The sequence below is a fragment of the Choristoneura fumiferana genome, chromosome 5 (genome assembly GCF_025370935.1).
Source record: "Choristoneura fumiferana chromosome 5, NRCan_CFum_1, whole genome shotgun sequence".
NCBI classification, from domain to species: domain Eukaryota; kingdom Metazoa; phylum Arthropoda; class Insecta; order Lepidoptera; family Tortricidae; genus Choristoneura; species Choristoneura fumiferana.
In genome coordinates this window covers 21,993,222-22,011,265 of record NC_133476.1, presented here as the reverse complement: position 1 = coordinate 22,011,265, position 18,044 = coordinate 21,993,222, and the positions used below count along the sequence as shown (strand labels likewise).

Below are 18,044 nucleotides of genomic sequence, written 5' to 3'. Positions count from 1 at the left end.
TGGAGGCTAAAATCTACAAAACCTTGTATTTAATTTTTTTATACTTTTCTTTTTCGCATTCAGCTCACGAGATTCCTTCAACTGACTAATAACACGGCTCATTGTCACAAGAAAACAACAATGCATCGGGCGCAGCCGCAAGCAAACAGCTGGAGAGGCGTGTCGCTGGCATTGTGGCTGCGCGGGCGCGGCGTCACGCGCAGGCCCAGCTCGCCGCCGTCACGCTGCTTTCACGCGCGTTACGACCATTGTCACGGATTAACTCTTACTACCGTCACAAAAACGCAAATCGACAAGGAAACAAAACACATTGTTTATCTTTTCCGCAATGTACAGGAGATAATTTAATTTTCCGTTTTCTATTTGTGTAATTAACCTTCAATAAAACATTGTGAATTAATTCTATCCTTCTTGTGACCAAACGAACCATATTTTTCCTAGACAAGAATGAGGGTCACCAACATAGCCGAACGAATTAGCTCATTAAAGTGGCAATGGGTAAGCCATATAGCACGGCAAACAAATTTTCTCAAATGGAGACCGCGGATAGGCAAGCGCAGCGTAGGACGTCCACCAACGAGATGGACGGACGGAGAAAGCCGCGGGTTCACAGTGGATACAAGCCGCTGCCAACCGAAGCAACTGGAGGTCTATGGGGGAGGCTTATGTCCAACAGTGGACGTCCTGCGGCTGATGCCGATGATGATGATGAATATACAGGGTGTAACATTCATATCGGTCCGTATAGGAAAGTCTGAAACTATAATACATTATGAAGATCCGTTCTTAGGAACCATGTCATTGATTTTAATAACAAGAAAAACTGCAACCATACATTTTCAAAAACTAGTACTCAGCTCGGGAATCGAACCCGAATGTTTTTAAAATAAAACTTCATCATCCATCATCATCATCCCAGCCTATATACGTCCCACTGCTGGGCACAGGCCTCCTCTCAGAACAAGAGGGCTTGGGCCATAGTTCCCACGCGGGCCCAGTGCGGATTGGGAACTTCACACACACCATTGAATTGCTTCGCAGGTTTGTGCAGGTTTCCTCACGATGTTTTCCTTCACCGCATAGCTCAAATGTAATTCCGCACATGAATTTCGAAAAACTCAGAGGTACGAGCCGGGGTTTGAACCCACGACCCTCTGCTTGAGAGGCGATAGGTCAAACCACTAGGCCACCACGGCTTAAAATAAAACTTACCTACATTATTTAAGAATATGAAATACAATGCATTTTATTCATTCTAGATATCCTGTTTCATAGTAATATTTCTTGCTTATGACCTTCATACTGTGCCTTCACTACCGATATCGAAATAGAAATAACGTATGTTTTATTTTTCAAAACGACCGGGTTCGATTCCTGAACTGAGAAAAAGTTTTTTTTTAAATGTATGAATGCAGTTTTTCTTCAAATCTATGACGGTTCCTAAGAACAGATCTTCGTATGTCTTATAGTTTTAGACTTTCCCATACTGACCGATATGAATGTGACACCCTGTATAAGCGCATAAACATTGTGGACACCTACGTATATTATTTTATAGAGGTAGCATGTGCATTTCATAGCTCTAATGCGGTAAGCTTACAAAAACACGAAGTTTAAAAAATCCAGTGGACATGAAAGGAAATTCACGTTTATTTCGGTCGAGGCGCTCACGCTCGGTGTACCACGGGGCACCTGCATAAAGCCCACGGTGTGTTGTACTTAGTTACTCTAAATAACTTAATCAATTAGTGGTCCGTTGCTCTGATTAACTCAATTTACTCCTAGTTCCGTTTTCAACAGAAAACTTTGCCCGAAAATGTACAATGGACACAAGTTTTTCTCTTAACGAGATTGAGGTCGATTCCGCTTTATATAGTACAGTCACCAGCACCAATATCTGACACAATAAGCGTGCATAAATATCTGATACGACTCTATTTCTAGGGCCGGAAGGACGTGTCAGATATTTTTGCACACTCCGCTGTGGCAGATATTAATGCTGGTGACTGTACCTAAAAGAACCCCATTGCCAGGATTTTCAAGAGATATTTAGAGTCAACTTTTTTGGCCGTTGATGTTACTGTTAAACAGTACGAAATATATTTTCTCACATCGAAAATACAAACTGAGACATGGATGCACAGAAAAACCAAAAAAAGAGACCAGCGAAGAAGAAGAGAGAAGAGTGTGACGTCTCTCGATGAGCTCCTGCATTAGTAGCGTAGTAAAAATAAGCAACCTGAGATATGTATGGATAGGAAAAATTCGTGTCTAGATTCCTGTCCAGCGGTGGTGTAGGGGTTATAGCATGCAGCACGGATTGCTGAGGACCTGGGTTCGATTACCAGCGCTGGTCTCTTTTTCTGGTTTTTCTGTGCATCCATGTCTCAGTTTGTATTTTCGATATGGTTTCACGGGATACCCGTAAAAGTAACAAATTTGGAGTTGAAATAAAAAATACAAAAAGACTCCAAAAAACCAATCATATTTTCTCACAAGCTGACATAACTAGATATAAGCAAAATTATATTACTTTCTATTTGTTTCTTTTTAGATTTACTTTTCTTTTTTTTTTTAATTTATGTCGCCTTCCGTGAAGTCGCCAAGCGGTCTCAGCGGAAGACCAGCGTTGGCCTCTACGGCCAACACTATGCTGAGCTGAGACCGTTTCGCGATTTCGCAAATACTGTCATTAATATTTATTTTATACTTGTTTTATTTTGTGTACTTATAATATGTAATTTGCGAATTAGCGAATAAACGTTTCTATTTCTATTTCTATTTTCTACTTCAAAAGTAATATTAGCAAACTCAGAAATAAGCAAAATGGTAGACACAGCAACTTGTTCTAGTTACCAGTCGTCAGGTGCGAGTCATCGACCCGTCAGGTGTTACGAGACCTGACGCAGCATCGGCTGACTAGCGGCAGGACCGCACGCCTCAGCTAAACGTACTTATAATAGCCAAGATTGCCTATTCTATTACAGGGTCAAATTACTAAACGCTTCATCGTTGACTCAGTGGTTAGTTTGTTATCGTTACTTGAGCATAGAATGTAGGTTACACGGGGTCTGTCGCTTGTGATGCTTAACTCTTCCTATGTAGGTAGTACCTATAGACTGAAGACAATTATGAACATAGCGATTACCTAAAATCCCATATAATAAGATTGGTTTTTTGAAATCTTTTTGTATTTTTTATTTCAATTCATAGTGTTACTCATGTAGATCTTGGGGGACGATTGAAAGAAAGAAAGAAAATAATATATCCACAACATACGGGTGCGAAAGGACGACTAGGAGACAGATTTTTTAAAACACATTACCTGCTGGAAATTATCATCCGATGGTGAAAATTAAAACTCTAATTGACCGTGTTACATAAACGAAAATTGTATTAGGGTTGTCTTATTTAGAACAATAATAATAAATTATTTATATTGTTGCTCGCGTCCGCAGGAGAAACCCACCACAACCCTGCACGTGTCCCCTGGGTGGTGCTAAACGAGTGACAAACACTAGGGCGATATACAAAATATTAGGCAAAGATGGCGAACTCATATAGATCAATAAAGGTATTTGCAGAAAAAGGTGGAGGATACTTCATAACGTGTAAAACATGTAACTCTAGTTTTCTTAAAGTTCCGCACCTATAATAATAAGGCTGACAAACAGAACCCTATTAATGTCGCTACATGTTCCGTCTGTCTGTGTGTCACAGGGCTGTATCTCAAGAACGTAACTGGTAGACAGGTGGAATATATACATACGAGTAAGTATTATTTATTTCTATTGTCGTTACAATAACAAATAATAAAAACCGGCCAAGTAGGACTTGGATCCGCGCACCGAGGGTTCCATAGGTAGGTACCATCAGCCAAATATGTGGTCTACCACCCTAAAGTTGATAATCGTTTGCATGTTATAAAACAATAATGCCATCAGACGTGTCTGTCAACTTGAAAGTTACACTTTAGCGACAGATTCATTTGATAGAAACTTGTTTAAAAATTAGTAGACCACTTTTTTTTTAAATTAAATAGGGCTTCTCAAAGTGAGGTACGCGAACCCTAGGGTTCGCTATTCGACGGTAGGGGGTTCGCGACAAGGTTTACTGGATGGTGGCTGCAAGACTGGCAAGATGATTAAGATTGCTTTTTGAAGTCTTTTGTATTTTTATTTCAACTCCAAATTTGTTACTTATTGTTTGTTATTTGTTCTTGTTTGTTTCAGTTTGTATTTCGTTGGCAAGATGATAGGTAAGCTATACTTATTTATTTTTACTTTATTGGAGAAACAACAGAGATAGAATCATACATAAACATATTATGCTACAGGTACTCTGGAAAAAAAATCTACCTCCTTACCGATTCTCACCAAAACATATTCCGATAATTTTAACAACAATAAGTAGGTACTAAGTATTACAATAATTAAGTTAAAACTAAATCTAGTAATCATGCAAGAACAAAGAAAACGTACAATGGGCAAATGCACTTGTTACTTATTGAAATAAATAATTATACATTATATTATGATGACAATTCAAATATAAATAAACTTAGTTTCTCCAACAGCAATTTTATTACTATCTTTGGGTTGAGGTAGGGATTCGCTGTCGTATAGAAACTATAACAGGGGTACGTGGAGCCATAAGTTTGAGAAACCTGGACTAGGTCTACGTACCTGTTTATTTTTTGTTTTCGTTCTACATCTCTATACCTAATGGTTACCAAACATACAACCAAAATGAAATGAAAAAGAAATAATGCGTATCAACAAATCATAAAAACTACTTAGTCAAATGTGTGTCGGTTTTAGGTAAACATTTTAACTTTGGAAATTGTAAAAATATTTTATATATATTACGTTTCTCGTATGGGGACCCCCTTAATTTTTTATTAAATATAATTTTTAATTTGTTGTTGCAGCGGCAAAGGCCTCCCCGATGCCCTCCACTCGACCTGGTCTTGGGCGACCTCTGACCAGCTGCGAAGAGAGGCGTCCAGGTCATCCCGCCAGCGACGCCTGGGCCTGCCACGCCGCCGAAGTCCGTTCTTATCCGTTTTATCTGTGGTATCCAGTCTGTGGCTATTTTGGCCCACCTATTGTGTTCTATACGGCTGACGTGGCCTGCTGAGATGTATATATATAATAATAATAGTTTATTGAACTTGACTGCGAAACTTTTTAGTTTTTAATAAAACAGACTACCTAACCACCCAAAGCTGAAGGATATGCATATGTTGTTTTGATGTTGCAGCTGCCTAGGTCCATACGTCATTATTTTAAGAAAGTTCTGTTTGGTGATCAACAGAACCGCGAATCATGCGATGTTTAGACATTTAGGTTTGTAGGACTTCCTTATGCAATAAACTTGTTTTGTTTCACAGAAATCACCATAAATTCATTTGTTTTTAATTTGGTAATTCTGCTCTAGTTTTCTGTTTCCATACGTTAGCAATAATCTTCTGAGGCACGCCTATAGTGTCCACGTGAATAGACGCCAAGCTTGCTAAACAAAGAAAATGAAATCAGAATGGCATGAATCAGAAGCAATTTCCATGCCACCTTGTTATGATTTAGGTCAAAGTATTTATCATTATCTTATGCAATTAAATCTACATGGTTATGTCAACAACGTCACCGGCGGCGCAGCGTCGGCGGCGCGCTGACGTCCGACGCGCCGCGCAACAATAGGGGGCTGCGTACGCGCAGTCGCGCACGGCCCATGCTGATACCTCATACATCCATGCTGTGTTTCCGCACTTTCTTTCCATTTGTGTTTACGCAGACAGACTTATTTTATTATTGAGGAAAGTGCCAGGCGCCAGCAGTTAACGATTTACGACGCGTCATATTGTATGTAATTAAATAATACAAGTAACAGTTAATAAGTTTACAATACTCCTACGCGTACATGAGTAATATAAAAGCCATAATTTACTGGGAACTCTGCCACAGGCAGATCTTTCGGACGGGGTTTTCTTTATATAATTTTTATTTTTATAGTAACATCTTAGATAATATATTTAGTTAAGGCTTCTTAGGTAAGTTTTCTTTGTCTTCTTCTTATTAGTATTATTTTATTTAAATCATTGAATAAATAATTTACTTATTTTTATAGTACACAAGCACATTTCTGGTGTTTTAGGTCATCGAATTATTTTCCACGGTTCCGTATCTCAATACAAAAAATCGGACAATTGCGAGTTAAAGTAAATAGTAAATATATCCTATACGAGTATTACTTTAAATAATGTATTCCAAAAAAATAACGAATGGAACTAAAAAAACAACGAATAACTAAACGGAACGGAACGGGTTTGCTGTAATTTTTTTCGGTCACATTTGGTATAATTTTACCCAATGATGTTATATGATATAATATATGATATTATATGTTACTATCGTATATAAGCTCACTGATTTTACCTAATTGAATTCATTCTTATGGACAGATTGATCTGATATTTGGTACACACTTTTGTTGCGATGACAATACTATTTTAATACCCCCCCCCCCCTACTCCTTTAAATAAAAAAAAAAAAAATCGCTCCAATTGACTCAGACTGAGAATATCAGTAAACATAAAAAAAACCATGCGACGTCGATTAAAAATAAATGACAATAACCAACGCGACGAATAAAGTGTATGTACAGTCACCACACGCGATTGTTGAGCCACTTGACACTATGCATAATTTAGCGGTGTAATGAAAATCGGGCAGCGAGTAGAACAAAATTAAGTTTATGAATCCATATTTGACTAAAAGGGAGAACCATTTTTTTATTTCACGTGCCCTGTTTGTTGTATGTTTTGGGTCAAATCCTGCAAATTCATTTTGATCCTCCTCCAGTGGTCAAATTGACTTGAAATTTGGTATAAGTATAATTATGTAAGATAGATGACAATGAGAGTACCTACTGTAAGCAATAAGTACAATTAGCAAAAAAGCTTGTAATAAAAATTAAATATTTAACAAAAAGTTTTTATAAAATGTACCTATTTCATGAGGAAACCTTGTGTATTTTGCCCGTTAAAGTTTAATACTCGTACAATTATAAAATTCGAAACTAAATATTGACTTTAGAATTATGACGCAGTAGTGTCGAAACTTTGTCTAGTTCTGGCTTTTTCACATCTATCTTTAACAGTACAACTTTCAAATGTGTGTAAAATATTCCCAGGTAGGTCATAGCCCAGTAGCCAGACAAATCACCGCGGGCACGGGTCAGCCATTAGTCGCAGAGACATTAAATAAAAAGGCAATCTTTATTTTATGATCTACATACTTACATAATGTTAACTTAAAAAGTTATGGTAGCCTAGTGATTCGATTTGTGGCCTCTGAAGCAGAGTATTTGGGTTTGGAACTCGGACTCGTACCTCTGAAATCATGTGTGAAATTACGTTTGAAATTTACTACGAACTTTTTGTGAAATAAAACATCGTGAGGAAGCGTGGACTCATGCGAAACAATTGAATGGTGTGCGTGAAGTATCCAATGTGCACTGGGTCTTGTGGGAACTACAGCCAAAATCGTTGAGTTTTTTTCGTGCTCTTTTCAACAGACTTTTCCGAATTGGTGGTAAAAAAAATATTTGACATTCATAAAGTTCTTGTTATAGCCTAAATTGAATAAAGATATTTTTACTTTGACATCTCATTCTGTGAGTAAGCCTAACACATCAGCAGGATATATAAAGTATTAATTTAGGCATCGGATTTTTCATCGCACGGTAAGACGTTAGCGAGCCATGGAGTCGACATTAGCAATAAAATTATTCATACTCATAGTCACTCATTTATTTAATTCTAAAATGCCTTTATAGTGATCGTAATAAAAAAAATCGTAAGCAATATGTGATTCAAAACATTATAAATAAAATTACATTATTAATTATTATTTTTATTTGTGATTGAACTTTGGGTGTTACGAACTATTTACGCTGACTCGTATACTCAGACAAAATTATAGGATCGTGATATCTCATACAACTTTGTATGGGAAGTGATGCAGTATTTTTGCTCGTAGGTATATACCTACTCATCAACATTCTTGACCATGATTATAAAGTTAAAATCACTACTTAAAGAAATGATTGAGTATGAGTATGAAAACGTGTTTAATTTTATTGCTTATGTCGACTCCATGGCTCGCGACGTTAGGGATAACGTCTTACCGTGCGATGAAAACTCCGATGCCTATATATTTTTATAGTCTAGTCTGGATATTACGAGTATAATGATGACCTATGCGTATGCCTAAAAAAGTTAGTACATTAGACAATTGACTTTTTTGACCTCGTTCCAATTTAAAAAAAAATAACCCGGAGGTGACGTAAGAAGACGTGCAGGATCGACCAATCACGGAAATAAAGAGTGTCCTGAAAAAATAAATTGTTGGAACCAAACATGAAAAACATAGGTATACCAGTATATTATATGCAACAATACTTTGTCACAATCAACATACTCGTATTTGAAACAAAGTCTGCGTCGGACTTGAATAAATAATAATGACCCGGCATGGCAGCAGTATTATGTCGCCGGGCAAAAACGGACGTGCCCGGGGGCATTCAGCGGGTATGGTACGAGTACGTACTGTAACCCCGGGGCAGGGGTGGGCTACACACTTATGCCATGTTTTTAACCCCCGACGCAAAAAGAGTGGTGTTATAAGTTTGACCGCTATGTGTGTATGTCTGTGAGTCTGCCTGTGGCACCGTAGCTCTTAAACGGGTGGACCGATTTGAATGCGGTTTTTATTTTAAACAAGGTTTTCTAGCGATGGTTCTTAGATATGTTTCATCAAAATCAGAATATTTTGTGGCACGGTCGCGATTGCGGCCAAAAAATGAAATGAAATGAAAAACATTTATTCGAGACACAAAAAAATATCAAAAATTAAATTAAAGAAAAGGAAAAGGAAAAGAAAGCAAAGGCAAAAAAGGAAGGTTATCATACTAATACTATAAATCCGCCAGCACAGAATAAGTAATAGAGCGCACATTTTTGAGTAGGATGTACCTAGGTTTTGTTACAACTCCACGCCAAACTGCTCTGGGCCAATTTGAATGAAATTTAGTGCAGCTAGCTCGATTTCAGGTAACACTTGGGTAACACTCCCATGGGAATTGAATAAAGCAAAACATTGTGAGGAAACCTACACATACCTGCAAAGAGATTCAATGGTGTCTGTCAAGTTTCTGATATAGGGCCCGCGTGAGAACTACTGCCTAAGCGCTCTCATTCTGAGAGAAGGCCTGTGCCCTGCAATGATATGTATGTGGGATCGTTTGAAGGAAACAAACTTTTCGAAATGAAGTAAGAAAAAGTTTATTAAAAATTGAAACTAATGAATACGAAAAAAAAAACAATGAAAACAGAAAAGACAACTTGCGCATAGGCTCACCCGATCGTAACTCCACTTAAATCCCTTTCACTCACTCGCTCGTCTCATTCACTCCACAATAAGTCTTCAGTCATTCGGTCGCTCGTTTACATCAAATCATTCAAACAGTAATCCACCCTCATTCCCACATGTATATAGGCCTAGGTGAGTTTTTGGCCTAATGGCTATTTTAAAATACAGTGCAAAACTGTCAATTTTTCTACAGATTAAAATTATCTGAAATTATAAAGCAAACGTGATAAAAGCAATAATGGAACTGAAGTGGAAAAATGGAGGGATCGATGCAACCTTTTACGAACCAACATTCGATATGAGCTTTTTGTTCGAGATCAAAATCCAATTTCATCAGGACATGATCGGGTTCCTAAGTGCAGGGCCGATCGATCTGCGACACGTGTGCCGTGGCGTGACACGTGTGGCGTGGCGTGACACGAGTGCCCCGCACTTCGCGAGTGTGGCGCAGCGTGACGGGACGTTTCATCTCTTCTATTGCCAATTTGGTGGAAGGAAGCGGATAATGCGACGCCTATTTATGACTTCAGCAGGCTACTACGAAATTCGAAAATCAAAGTTCGTGTCGTTCGGTCCCTCAGCGGGGCTACTACAAAACTCGAAACTCGAAGTTCGTGTCGTGCAGTCCCTCTGACACTTATACTATTTAATACGAGAGCAAGAGGGACCGCACGACACGAACTTCGAGTTTCGAGTTTCTTAGTAGCCCTGCTGACACTTATACCATTTAATACGAGAGCGAGAGGGACGGTACGATACGAACTTCAATTTTCGAACTTCGGAGTAGGCCCTCAGATACTGCCATTGAGTCGAGATGGTTTCGAGTAGGTATTGAATATACACCTTTTAGTGTACAAAACCGTTATGATGTGTGTAGCGATGTCCTTTCATTTATGTTTTTTTATCGAGAAAAGACATATCTAAGTAATTTGCTTAGATGTTTTAGCAATCGATGTTAATCTTTGTACAGTGCCGGTTTTAGCACTTCCAGCGCCCTGGGCGAGATTTCCTCGGCGCCCCCAACTTTTGGAATTTTTCTAGAATATACGAGTAGGCTTCAGGCGTCCTGGGCGTTTGCCTCACCGCGCCCTACCCTAACGGCGGTACTGTCTGTGTAACTACTTAACGTAACATTTCAGTAACTAATTATCTTTACCCACAACGCCAAATGACAAATAATTAAAGTTCAAATCTTCAAACGTTTTGTTAATTGAAATTGGTATTTCACCATAAAATATTAGCTTTATTAACAAGTTCAAATGTGTTTTTTTTTAGACAATATCGCGAGAGACTTACAGGCTACCAGGCTCATTTGATGACGAGATTGGGCTGAGTTTATCACGTTGGTCGGAGTCCTTACTCGGTATGGGTACTGGCAGAATACCAGCGCTGCGGCTTACCGCAGCACAATGCTGAGCCAGCGCCTGTTCTTCAGTGCATCACATGGCTTCTCATTTATGTGTCTGATCTGTTTAATTGTTATTTAATTTATGTTTTTATTTAATTGTTAGTTTTATTACTCTTTAGCTACTAAGCCATGTCTTTGTTTTGAAGAATAAAGATTATATCCATCTATCTATCTATCTACCGGTGGATACAAGGGGCGACTTGTCGATCAATATGGCGTGTTAAATGGGAGGATGGGGGTATTTGTTTTCTTATACGTAGTATTTGTTCAACAGTGGACGTCTTCCGGCTGATGATGATGATGAGATGAAACGTTTGTGATTTATTGTGGTGTGTGGTGGAAGCAGTTTTTTTTAAACCTGAGCACACATTATAGCAGTCTGACAAAACAATTACGTCCCATTATGTACCCAAGCATCAAAAGAAGGCTTTTCATTGAACTGAAAGCTGGCAATAATCAGGCGCAGTAGAGCGCGTGTGTGTGTGCGCGCGCACACGTGCATGCAGTGTACTCAGCTGTTTAACACGCGCTGGCGCACGCTGATTCGCGAAAATACAACCCACGTCGGTCATTTTGGTTGTCTCGATGTTTTTCGTTTTAACAAAATTGTGTAAATAATTGAATTTAACAGTTTTATTTTGTACGTTTTTGTCAAGGCTTCGTTTAAAATGCAGGCAGATAGCCTGCATAAATACATGTACCTACCGACGTGTATTTTATAAACAAACACAAATAGAATAGTAACCAGACCTTGGTTTTAGTGCTAAGAAAGCGATATTGCAATACATTTTAAGTTAGCATTAACTAAGTACCAGATCGTATTTAATTTTAGATCTTTTTCGTCCAACAATGTGACGTAGGTACGTTTATTTACTATAAATACATAGTAAACTATCACGTCACCTAAGTGGGCGTTGAGTTAACGAGTAGGTTGTAGCCGATCATAACTTGTAAATATTTGCCGCATATTTACGTATCGTACTGGGCGGCCCGACACGCACTTTGCCGGTTTTACACTAACTTTACTACTCTATTTTACAATTTTGATTCTTTAAATGCAAAATTGGCAAAATAGAGATGATTGCTCTCTATACTGTACCTACTACTTACTCTATTTTACAATCTTTGTCCTTTACATGCAATATTGAGGGTTCCCTGGTCCAACCCAGTAACTCGATCTAATAATTCATATAAAAATCTAATTTAAACTCCTACATTATAGTGTTCTTTTTCAACAGTCAATTACGAGTATTTCGAAATAGAGATGATTGCTCAGCTTTTATGTGTCTGCTCTCAGTCTCAGATTTGCCGACATTTTCCTCTATTCTACCACAAATTCTAACTTCGCGTCCGCCCATCGTAAAAAAAATCTTTTATTAACTTTGGCACGAACTTTTTATCAAAAACTGTTATTAATTAAACTTAGACATTTGACATAAAAACTTAGAAGACTTAATCTACTCAGGCCTGCCTAAAAAGTGTAATTTTTAGGGTTCCGTACCCAAAGGGTAAAAACGGAAACCCTATTACTAGAGACTTCGCTGTCCGTCCGTCCGTCCGTCTGTCACCAGGCTGTATCTCATGAACCGTGATGGTAAGACAGTTGAAATTTTCACAGATTATGTATAACTGTGGCCGCTTTACTTGTTCTCCTAGATTGCATTAAATTAAGTAGTCGAGCAATTTACTTTCGTACTAAACCGTCGACTCATTCCACGCCACTGAGTGCAACAAACAGGGCATTGGATCAAACCGAATGCAGCGTAAATTACGCGACTCAAAAGTTACGCTCATTTAGGTGAGCCCTTATCAATGTAAGTACCTGGGCGACCGAGCTTAGCTCGAGCTAAAACTCGATAATAAGCGTTTTCCCAAAGATAACACCAAGCTAGATCGATTTGTCATCCCCGAAAACCCCCACATACCAAATTTCATCGAAATCATATTTATAATCAGAATCTCGGAAACGGGCCAATGATTTCGATGAAATCAAAATTCTTGTTGTTTAAAGGTATTAGTCTAGGTATTTATCTGTGTGAGAGCGCGACAGTCAGCCGCTGTATTTCCCCGCAACTCGCACACGCATCAAATACCAAAGCTATAATAATGTGGGTCAATGGAAATAGCAAACATTACTAAAAAAATATATAATAAAATTATCGGTAGCTATAACACTGCCATATGTCAAGCATATGTCATAGCTAGCCGTCTTTGTTTTCGCACTTTCTTTCTTGAAAGCGCTGGTAGTATAAAATAAAAAAACCGGATAGCATGTCGGGCCACGTTCAGTGTGGGGTTCCGTAGTTCCCGACCTTGCCTTAACTTAACTTTGCATTCATCATCATCATAATCATCATCAGCCGGAAGACGTCCACTGCTGGACAAAGGCCTCCCCCATAGAACGACACAATGAATGACAACTCGCCACTTACATCCACCGGTTTCCCACAACTCTCACGATGTCGTCAGTCCACCTGGTGGGAGGTCTGCCAACGCTTCGTCTTTCGGTTCGTCGTCGCCACTTGAGGACTTTTCTCCCCCAACGGTTATCTGTTCTTCGAGCGATGTGACCTGCCCATTGCCACTTCAATTTGCATATTTTTCCAGCTGTCAGTGACTTTGGTTTTTCGACGAATTTCCGTATTCCGGATTCTATCGCGCAAAGAAACTTCAAGCATACTTAGATCTCTCCATAGCTCGTTGCGTGACTCTGAGCCTCTCTAAGAGGCCAACAGTCAAGGACCACGTCTCAGCGCCATAGTCATCACTGGCAACACACACTGGTCGAAGACTCTAGTCTTCAGGCACTGCGGAATTTGAACGAGAAGACATCACGAAGTTTCCCGAACGTCGAACTTTGCATTAGAAATCAATTTTTTACCATAACAATTTTCCTAGAATTTTTTTTCATATTTTTTACACGTGCGGTTCAAAATTTAGAGGGGGGACACATTTTTTATTTATTTATTTATAAAGTACATCCACATCATGTACCTTTATTACAGTTTGATCCATAATAATATTATAAACTAGTTATGATACAGTACTTTATTCCGATATACCTACATGACAATTATAGAGTAGGTACATTTTTTGAACTTTCGGAGGGAATATCTCCGGAAAAATTCACTTCATCAAAAAATGGTTTTGCAAAACCCTATTCATGGGTTTTATTTAACGCCTAGATACAATAGAGCCATTGTACAAAAATAATGCAAAAAGCCCGCTGAGGACAGGATTCGAACCTGCGCGGGTATAACCCATTAGATTTCAAGTCTAACTCCTTAACCACTCGGACACCTCAGCTCATGGCGTGCGCGCGAAATTACCGTACAGTTTCCACTTCCATGTCTTATGCTTGTGGTGAAAATCGCGTAATGTGTCGTTTTATGAACAAACCAGCGATGATTAAATTATTATTGTATTCGAATAGAAGTGCTTCTAATTGGATCCAATTCAGTAATATTTTGTTCGCCACTGAAATATTTTTAACGCCATAGATTTTTTTTTAAATAATTTATTGAATCAGGCGTTACTTTGCGGAGGTGTCAATGAACTAAAAGAATTTCTTTGCTCACCCGCGACCTTATTATACCTAGCATAAGTTTAACTAGTGTTAAACTGTGTGTGCTCTTACAGTGTGGAGGTGGAGGAACTGCATGAACACGCATATATTGCATAAACTTAACTATCATAAGGTCGCGGGTGAGCAAAGAAATTATTTTAGTTCATAGATGTTTTTTAACCCCGACGAAAAAAGAGGGTGTTATAAGTTTGACCGCTATGTGTGTCTGTGTGTCTGTCTGTGGCACCGTAGCTCTTAAACGGATGGACCGATTTGAATGCGGTTTTTTTATTTGAAAGCAGGTTTTCCAGCGATGGATCTTAGACATGTTTTATCAAAATCGGTTCAGCCGTTTCAAGATTATCAGCTCTTTTGTTCGCTGCGGTAGGAATCTTTGACGCATAAATAAGTTAAATACTTTAAAAATAGATAGATGTACTTTAGTTTCCTGTTAACCTTAGCGGTCCCCCGACACCGACGACGCTTAGATAATAAAATATTACTAGGTCTTATACTAAATTAACTTAGGCTAATTTTGCGGGAAATCAGCATAGTCCCCGCGGGATAGGGATAAACGAATTCTTCGCAGATGAAGTCGCGGGGCAACAGCTAGGTAGTGCTTAATTATTTTTTACTTTTTAGTTCTTTTTTGGCGGCGTTTTTTTTTCAGGTGTTTTTATTTTTATTTTTGCTGGCGTTATTTAGTGTGGGGGGTTTTTAAAATTTTTAATTTGAGTTTTTTTCCATCTACAACATGAGTACTTAACCTACGCTTTCGCAGTTCGCGTGCAGGATAAAGACAAACTAACAAACCAACTTAGAAACCCGTGGACCACTCATCTAATTAGTTAGTACATAGGTTTTTGCTTAACAGTTTTAAGTGATGCACAGTTAATTATGTACTTAAATAGGTTCTGCGGTGAAACAAAAAATACGTCTAACCCAATAAAGTTAAATAATGTGCTGTATGTATGACACATATACGTACCTATATACTCATACATATACCTACTAGGGTCCAACTGTAATGCGCCGCTGCCACGGACACACCGCGCTTGCGAAGTCAACACAGCCTCACTGCTATTTTACTACGGCATATCACAACTCGTAATTTACACTAATTAAACGTAAAATAATTGTAAATTATGCTTATTAATATCTCAGGTCGCTGCCGCTGATGCGTGGCGGCGCAGCTGCGTCCACACGGCGTGTGACGTCACGCTCTGCAAACACTCCGGCGCTGAAATTCACCAAACTTTTGTTTTTCAGTAAGGGGGGCGACACCGCCTAGGAGGTTAACAAACAGCTGTTACTTCCACTCTGTCCATTACACTATGAAATAATGTTGGTGAATAGACAGATTACTGACTATTTAGGACACTTTACACGGTAAGTACACTTCATGTATTTAGGTATACACTATACACTGAGTACCTTTACTTACCGTGTAAAATGTCGTAGTCTGTTTGAGCCCTTACCATTTGTTTTGTATACGAATATAGGTAAAGAACAAACAATCTATTGTAATAGCACTAACGGCAAGAAGAAAGGATCCTTCAACAAATAAGTAAGGTACGCTACCTGCGTCACGTTTTATGTAGGCAGACAGGCACCAAAAAATATTTTGCCAGATATTCCGAAATAGTCCTCTGCTTATCGACTTTTTTGACTCATTGTTTACCCACGTAATGACGTCATCAGCTAAAATATGTATGAAACAAGTGATAAATTATGTCAAGCTTCATTTACCTAATGATTACGTAGTTGGCTGTATACCTGCGTACAACATTAGCTCAAAATCAACATACTTACAAATAAAAAATTATATATGTCACAATATATAAATATGCACGAATGTTACTTAATTCTTATTATAATAGATGATTCACCGTTCATTTAACTTTTCATAAATTAAATTTGTAGTTTGAATAAGTTAGGTATCTGCTTAGTTGTACCTGTTGATATTTGTATTACATTGTCCTTTTTAGGGTTCCGGAGCCAAAATGGCAAAAACGGAACCCTTATAGTTTCGCCATGTCTGTCTGTCTGTCTGTCCATCCGTTCGCGACTTTGCTCAGGGACTATCAATACTAGAAAGCTGTAATTTTGCACGAATATGTATGTAAAGTATGCCGACAAAATGGTATGATAAAAATAAAAAATAAAAACTATTTTTCGATACAGTGATTTGTTTGCAAACTATCCAACGTTGAAGTGCAAATTTTCATTAAAATCGAGCATTTTATTATTTTATTTCATTAAATTCAGGATGGTAGTAACTATATCAAACTTTCAAGGAAAACTATAACGGCTAAGTTTGCTTGAGAATTATTAGTAGTTTAAGAGTAAATAGCAGCCTAAGGTGTAAAATATACCTAAACTTGGAAGATTCCGTATAAAATACGAAATCCTTAGAAAAATATTACTTATTTTTTTCGTAATGGCTACGGAACCCTATTTTGGGCGTGTCCGACACGCTCATAGCCGGTTTTTCTTATTCGGCATAGAACTTGAACTGATGCTTCAAGATCTTCATTCAGCAAGCCTTCGGGCACGATGCCTCGGGTAGGAGAGATACAGGGTTTAGATATTTTTTAATCTATATAATTGTTATCGTTTCTTTTTATACTATATTATGTTTGTTGAAAAAAAAAATCTAAATATTGTTTCAGCCTTCGGGTTGGACATGTTGACAAGAAAGAGATCGACAGACACGTCGACAACACCTGTAAGATCTTTTAGTCCATGAAGGAGCTATTGAAAGGCAACCTTCCCTTACCACTCTAGCGGAAACTCGACATACCTATGTCACTGCCCAACCTAACCTACGCTGCTAAACTTGGTTTTTGGCCGACATTCAGAACAACAAATCGACGCGCTACCAAAGAGCTACGTAGGGCACCATTTTAAGTGTTAATAGGACGAATCGAGTCCAAAACACGTCTCAACTTACGTCATGGACGTATAAAAAACCACCACATGCATCCAGAGAGGTGGACACGGGTTACTACTCAGTGGGTGCCCCTCGATGGCTATCGGCGCCGCGGCGAGCCAATTCGGAGATGGCAGGATGGCGTGACGTGTTCTCGACCAACTGGCCAGACAATGCGAATTGGAAATCCGGGAGAGAGGCCTTTACCCAACAGTCAGACGTTGTTACAGGTTAATAAAGAAAAGGAATAATATTTTTAGTCACGAATTGATTGAACGTCTCTACAGAAATAGGTACCTACTACCTAGATTATTCAGAAATTTGACTAATCTGTGGCGCATCACTAGCCCATAATGTGCTCATCCCCACGCTAGAGGAATTCGGCCCAGGCACCAGCTGAGGCGAGTGCACCCCGCATCACAGTAAAAATATAGGAGGAATCATATCAAACAACAATTATACCTTAGAATAATATCAAACCTAAAACAAAGCATCCACTATCCACTAAATCGTGACGTAGTTTCATCTGCGCCTGGTAAAAATATTTGAGTAATGATGCTAAGTGAAGCGATAGAGCAAAGCGGGCAGGCGCTCGAGCGGTGCATTTGCACATAAAAGCCTCGTATTATGCACTCACGAGCCTATGGGCTACCACGAACGTCAATCTCGACAATTATTCACAGTGTAACTGAAGTTATAGTATTTACA

At 38.6% G+C, this 18,044-nt stretch overlaps 1 protein-coding gene and 1 non-coding gene across 2 annotated transcripts in view; one reads left to right on the top strand and one right to left on the bottom strand.

The window, feature by feature from the left end:
* Window positions 1–18,044, top strand: part of LOC141428434 (uncharacterized) — a 314,383-nt gene that overhangs the window by 160,628 nt on the left and 135,711 nt on the right. The window lies entirely within an intron of this gene.
* TRNAS-UGA (transfer RNA serine (anticodon UGA)) lies at window positions 14,064–14,145 on the bottom strand. Its single transcript has one exon. It is a non-coding gene; the product is annotated as a tRNA-Ser (tRNA).